Source organism: Capra hircus, chromosome 29 (genome assembly GCF_001704415.2).
Source record: "Capra hircus breed San Clemente chromosome 29, ASM170441v1, whole genome shotgun sequence".
NCBI lineage: Eukaryota > Metazoa > Chordata > Mammalia > Artiodactyla > Bovidae > Capra > Capra hircus.
In genome coordinates, this window is record NC_030836.1 from 25103112 (window position 1) to 25109595 (window position 6484).

Sequence of the window (6484 nt, forward strand, 5' to 3'; positions counted from 1 at the left end):
AATCCTATACACACAAGGAATTACCACATGAAAGCTTCCATGAGCTTCAAGAGAAGAAATGAGCTACAATGTGTTCAGCATGCATTTTCTTGATCCTCTGGTTATGTGACGAATTGTACCTTAAGAATTGACACGTGCCTTCTCTGGTTGGGGTTCTTAAAGGATCATTATAATATCTATTTCCTGCATGTTTACTACGTGCCAGGCATCACCCTACATATTTTAAAGGCATTACCTCTACAGGCTAGTATGACAAGTTCACTGAGGCTATCAGAGATTCAAGCAGCAAGTCCAGGGTCACACTGCAAGTTTCTGCAAGGACTTAACCCATGTCTTTATCCATTTATTACCCATCTGCCTCCAGATACATGCCCAGCAGCTCTAGGAGAACCACGCACATCATTTCAGGGTAATCAATGTTTATAAACTCCTTTCAAATACATTTTGTTTGAACAACCAAGTACAGCTAAGAGGGCAGATTTTCTTTCATTTTTAAAATTTTTATTGGAGTATAGTTGACCTCCAATGTTGTATTAGTTTCAGGTGTATAGCAAATATCAGTTATACGTACACATTGTTCAGTCACTAAGTCATGCCCAACTCTCATTCCTTCCAATGAATATTCATCCATGACACCTTGACTACAGCCTTATAAGAAAATCCATCTAAGCCATTCCCAGACTCCTGACCCACAGAAGCTAAGAGATAATAAATTCACACTGTTTGAAGACACTTAAGTTAGCAGTGATATTGTCATGCAGCAATAGATAACCAACACAGCTACATAACCCACTGGTCTTCCAGTTTATCTTATTACTGTTCACTGGTTTTATAGGCATTCATAGAAACAAACATCACTGGGATATAGAAACCGCAAAGGGTTTCATGGGAGAATCACTCTCCATTTTTAAAGCTGGAAGTAACTTTAAAGATGCCAAATAGTAGAGTGGACAAAGTTACCTGCCCAGCACGAAATTTCTTCCTCAAACTGCCTCCTGAATTTCTTCTTAAGGAATTACTGGGTGGAGCCCAGCGGACTGTAACTGGGGTTCCCAACTCATATCGAATAAGAGCAGGCTTGTCATCCAGTCTAAACCAACCTCCCTGGAATCTGATATTCATTTCATCCTTGCAGTAGCGTTCTTACTACTCTGTCCCCACCACGAGACTTGCTGGGGTTCCTGCTTCCCAGCCTCTGGAAAAGCCATGACACCTGCTGGAGTTCAAGCCTGATTTTCAGTCATCTGCTGATTCTGTACATCTTCGCTATCCTTCCAAGAAATTTCCTTTGCTACAAGTTGATCACACCTGTGACTGGCAAACAAAGGGCCCTTGCCAAATCACAGAGTGAAACTCAGAGCCAAGGTTTCCCAGTTCCCAGACCAGTTAGTTCCCTGTTCCACGGGCCTGGTGAAATCCAGTCAAAGGCTGAAGAGAAGAGACCTTAAGAAATGCTTGGGCTTCCCTGGTGGCTCAGATAGTAAAGAATCTGCCTGCAATGCATGAAACCAAGGTTCAGTCCCCGGATTGGGAAGATCCCCTGGAGAAGGTAATGGCAACCCACTTAGGATTCTTGCCTGGAGAATTCCATGGACAAAGGAGCCTGGCGGGCAACAATCCATAGGGGCGCAAAGAGGTGGACACAACTGGTCAACTACACTTTCACTTTAAGAAATGCATATCTCACCAGAAAATGTAAGCAACTCACATATGCTCAAATGAATGCAACATGCTGTTCAAAATACCTAGACGGTAGTGATAGTATGAAGAAGAGATGCAAGTAACCCAGGGAATAAGAGCAACAGAATTTGCTGTAGAAAAAAAAAAAATTGTTTAAACCCAGCTTTAAAACAAGTTTTCCTCAGCCTTGTCCTTTTCAAGCGATTAGTGTTTCTGCAGATAAAGGATAAAGAGATTTTCAGAATTTAAGCAGATAAGCTGCCTGAGCAATCCTATTAATTATACAGAAGAGTGTGGGTTGACTGCAGATTCTTTACTGTATTTACCACTGACTGGTAGTTTTTAAATCTTGAGAACCTAAAATAAGAGATAAGCTGGAAAGAAAATTATCATTATTCTCGGTTGAAAAAAAAAGTATCAACCTTTTAATCAACTTATAGAGTGTGATTTTATATCTCAAAGTTCTGTTCAGGGCATGCAGGTCAATTACTTGTTCAGTTGGATCAGCAGCTAAATTAGATTTATTGTGATTGTCAACAATTTGTAGAAAAGTAGGTAGGGAATATATTATCAGTGTCCTTCAACAGTTAGGTAATTAACTACATTTCTGAGAGATTTCAAGAGAATTTTCCATATTCCATGAGTTAAGTTCAGAGTCCAATCTGCCCTGCATAATCTGATTTCTAACTTAAAAGCATTATTCTAGTTCAATCTCAGGTTTCATTCCCCCCCCCCACCGCCAAAAAAAGCATTCATTCAATTTTTACCATATGCTCAACATTGTTATGGTAAAACAATGCCAATTATCCTACTTTTGATAATAAAATATCCTCTGTGATTCTTCTAAAAGTTTATCCTGCATAAATTTTTTTAGTTACTACTAATTAAAGTCTTTCTAAAATGATAATATAGCTTTCCAGATTCCTAAACAGAGTACTGTGAATATAACTAAAATTTTTCTTCATGTTTCAGAAGTTCATGAGCATTATTTTATTAAATTCAAATTCAACAAACAATTTTGGGCATCTATAGTACAGCAATGTCCCCAAGGGCTATCAAATACATAGGTCTGTATCCTCCTAAAATTAATGGCTACAGAATAATTATGCTTTTCAAGTTCTGTTTTTCTGGTTCTCTTTCTCCCTTTGATATCAGCTTCAACTTGCCTCTTTCTTCTAACTTCATGATTAATGAATCTCTCTCCTAACCTAGGAAAATGGAAGGATTCCAGGGGAGCTGATGTCACCCCACTCACTTTTATAAACCAAGTCAATACAGAGGGATGGATAAAGATGTGGTACATATATACAATGGAATACTACTCAGCTATCAGAAAGAATGGAATAATGCCGTTTGCAGCAACATGGATAAACTCAGAGTGTCACACTGAGTGATGTAAGTCAGACAGAGAAGGAGAAATATCACATGACATCCCTTATATGTAGAATCTAAAAAGAAATGATACAAATGAACTAATTTCCAAAACAGAAAGAGATTCACAGACTTAGAAAATGAACTTATAGTTGCCAGGGGGAAGGGATAGTTAGGGAGTTTGGAATGGTTAAAATGGATAACCAATAAGCACCAGCTCAGTGTTATGAGGCAGCCTGGATGGGAGGGGAGTTTGGGGCAGAATGGACACATGTGTATGTATGGCTGAGTCCCTTCGTTGGTCACCTGAAACTATCACAACATTGTTAATTGGCCCTGAAAGAAAGTGAAGTTGCCCAGTCGTGTCCGACTCTTAGCAACCCCATGGACTGCAGCCCACCAGGCTCCTCCGTCCATGGGATTTTCCAGGCAAGAGTACTGGAGTGGGGTGCCATTGCCTTCTCTGTAATTGGCCATAGCCCAATACAAAATAAAAAGTTCAAAAATAAATAAGCCAAGTCAATAGATTCCTAACTAATTACAGAGTGCTCTATTTCTCTCCTGTGGGGTCAAGTCCATGAACTTCATTAGATGTTTCTCTTGCCAAATAGTGGTCCTTTCACTGTCAATACAAATCCAAAATTGTTGATACTAGGAATCTGGGACATGATGGAGTGCCAGGAATGCTGAATATAAATTATATACCTAAATTAATGATCAAAATCCAGTAGACAATAAGGGCATTCCTACACAGAGATATTCTGAGAAATAGTACATGTCTTAGATGTACTAGGGGAAAGGATGGAACTAGATAAATAAAAGGAATCATTTTTATTAGAGCATCTACAAGTATATCTACTCCAAATCAGTATTATGGGGTGATTACTACTGGCCCCATTTACAAATGAGAAAGCAAATAACGTAGCTTTTCAGAAAATACAGCTCCAACACCACAGTAAGTGTGCAAAGCCAGCGTGCACATGCAGATCAGCCTGGGGACAAAGCTAGTCTGATGCCAGGGCCCCACGTCCCAGCGCTCCATCACACTAAAGCTGTCACACGTTTTCAGACTGTGGTGAAACAGGCTGATTCCAGATTGTTCATGACAAATGAGAACAGAGCCAGGAACATTACTCTCAAAGCATGACAGCTATTTTTATTTTAGGCTCCCTACCTATAGTGATTAATGCTGTATCAAGTTGCTTAAGCCAAAACATTTCACAAAAACCCCTTCGTGTAATGGCTATCCTTGTGAGTTCACCAAAAGAGGAGTGCTTGGCTCCTTGGACTGACTGGTTGGTGCCCGCCCTGATTCTCCATTTCACCCTTTCAAACCTTCACTCTCCCAGCTCCCTCTACAATGGTGCAAGGTCTAATTCCTGTAAAAAAAAAAAAAAAAAAAAAAAAAATATATATATATATATATACACACACCTTATCAAGGTTCTGCTTCTCTGATTTAACTCTGACTATAAGACACTATGTAAGACATTTAAAAGGAAATGGGACTGGGGGAGTTCCAAAGGTGACCAAGGGCTGTCTAGTGCCCAGTGTGCAGAGAATAGGATGTGCCAGTATGTTGGTACTTTATAAGCTGTGGGTCATTTTGGTTGCCAAGATTTTCATAACTGCAAATGCAGGAGCTAGAGCATTTTTAGGCCAGCGTGCCCTTTACAAACGCACTGCATGTAACTTGGTCACTGTGCACCCACTGCAGCATCTGACCTGGCTCAGTCACGATGCCAGGAGACTTTGCATCCGAGACCTCACCTGCCTCAGCTCAGACAGAAAATATGTGGCTTGGGAGCCAACGGCTGGCTTTTCGCCCCAGCTCTGACGCCCTAATTAAGACACATAACTGTGCAGGCCTCGTTTCCTCTTGTATCATTAGAGGTGGGAGCCCAAGGAAATGATTTCTGAGGTCCCTTAGAAATAAATTTTGAAAGAAAGTCATGAAAAGCAAATTCAAAGTCACTAGCGATTCCTAGCACATAAGCAGGAACTGCACTCAACCAAAAGAAGTTTATCAAACATATGGGAAAGGGATGATCCTAGAGAGAAAAGGAGCCATTTAATGAAACCACTAATCCTCAGACCTGAAAATACATGGTCTCCCCTCCTGACTAACACCACATGAAGCAGATTGAGAATTTGTTGCTGCTGTTATTACAAGAAGCTCTCATTTCCAGTGAAACTCATCTTACAGGTTTAGAGTCTGTTCATTTTCCTGTTGGTATCACTATCTGATTTTGCCTATCAGTTCTACGCATTTTTGGTCTCTTCTGTGGCATTATTTGAGACAACGTATGTGATCCAGAGCAACAGTTACATATCTGAGGGAAATGGATAGACGGGCACCTCCCTTAACAAGCAGCTTTCTGAATGGAATATTCTCAACATAAAGCCTGAGGATCTCAGGGTTGAAAAGGACCTTAGCAATCATCTCATCCAGGGCTGCTCATACTTCAGCTCGGACCCTAAGTCTGAGCGCCCCGCTCCCAAAACTGGTGCCAGGTTGGCTATATCAGAAACTCAGAAGCATCTTTTACAAATTCTTAGATTCCTATCTTCAAGAGATGAGTCTGGGATTTTTTTTTTCCATTTTTATTGGAGTTAGTTTCTACTGTACAGCAAAGTGAATCAGCTATATGTTTGCATATAGTCCCTCCTTTTTGGATTTCCTTCCCACCTAGGTCACCACGGAGCACAATAGAGGTCCCTGTGCTGTGAGGTAGGTTCTCATAAGTTATCAGTTTTATACATAGGAGCAATAGTAGCAATCCCAATCTTCCCTTACGCCCCGTGCCCCCCCTCCCCGCCGGCCCAGTACCCATCATTTGTTCTCTATGTCTGTGTCTCTGGAATTTTCTTTTTCTTAAGCTTGCCAGCTAATTCAAATTTGTTGCTAGGTTTGAGAATAACTCTCTGGAAGGACCATCATTTGGCATTTAAATTGTCATTACAGAACTTCTGGTGCTGATCAAGACATAGCGAGCCCATGAGAGCCTCTCCCATTGATTATAACTAAAACCTCCAGAGAGAACACAATAGCAACTAGCTAAGAACTCTGAAAAATGAACAGTAGCAAGTAGATTGAGAAGGAAAGTCAAAATCTGCAGAGCAACTGGTATGGCAGTGAGATTACTTGGTTTTTCTTTCCCGTATATCTTGGCTTTGATCCAAGGATGGGCTAAGTCCTGCAACTGTCCACCAGGTATAGACTGAAAAGAAAAAAAAAAAACATAAAAAAGAAGCCCCTTTTCTAACCGAAGGATCAGGAAAGGGCGCTTGTCAAGCAAAGGAGATGGGAGAGAATCCCTTTTTCTTTTTCTTTCCCTCCCAGACCTCAATGCTTCACTGTCATGATGGTGGCCGCAGAGGTTGGGCACCTAAGACTCAAACAACCATCTCTCAGTTTACACAAAATTGGGAA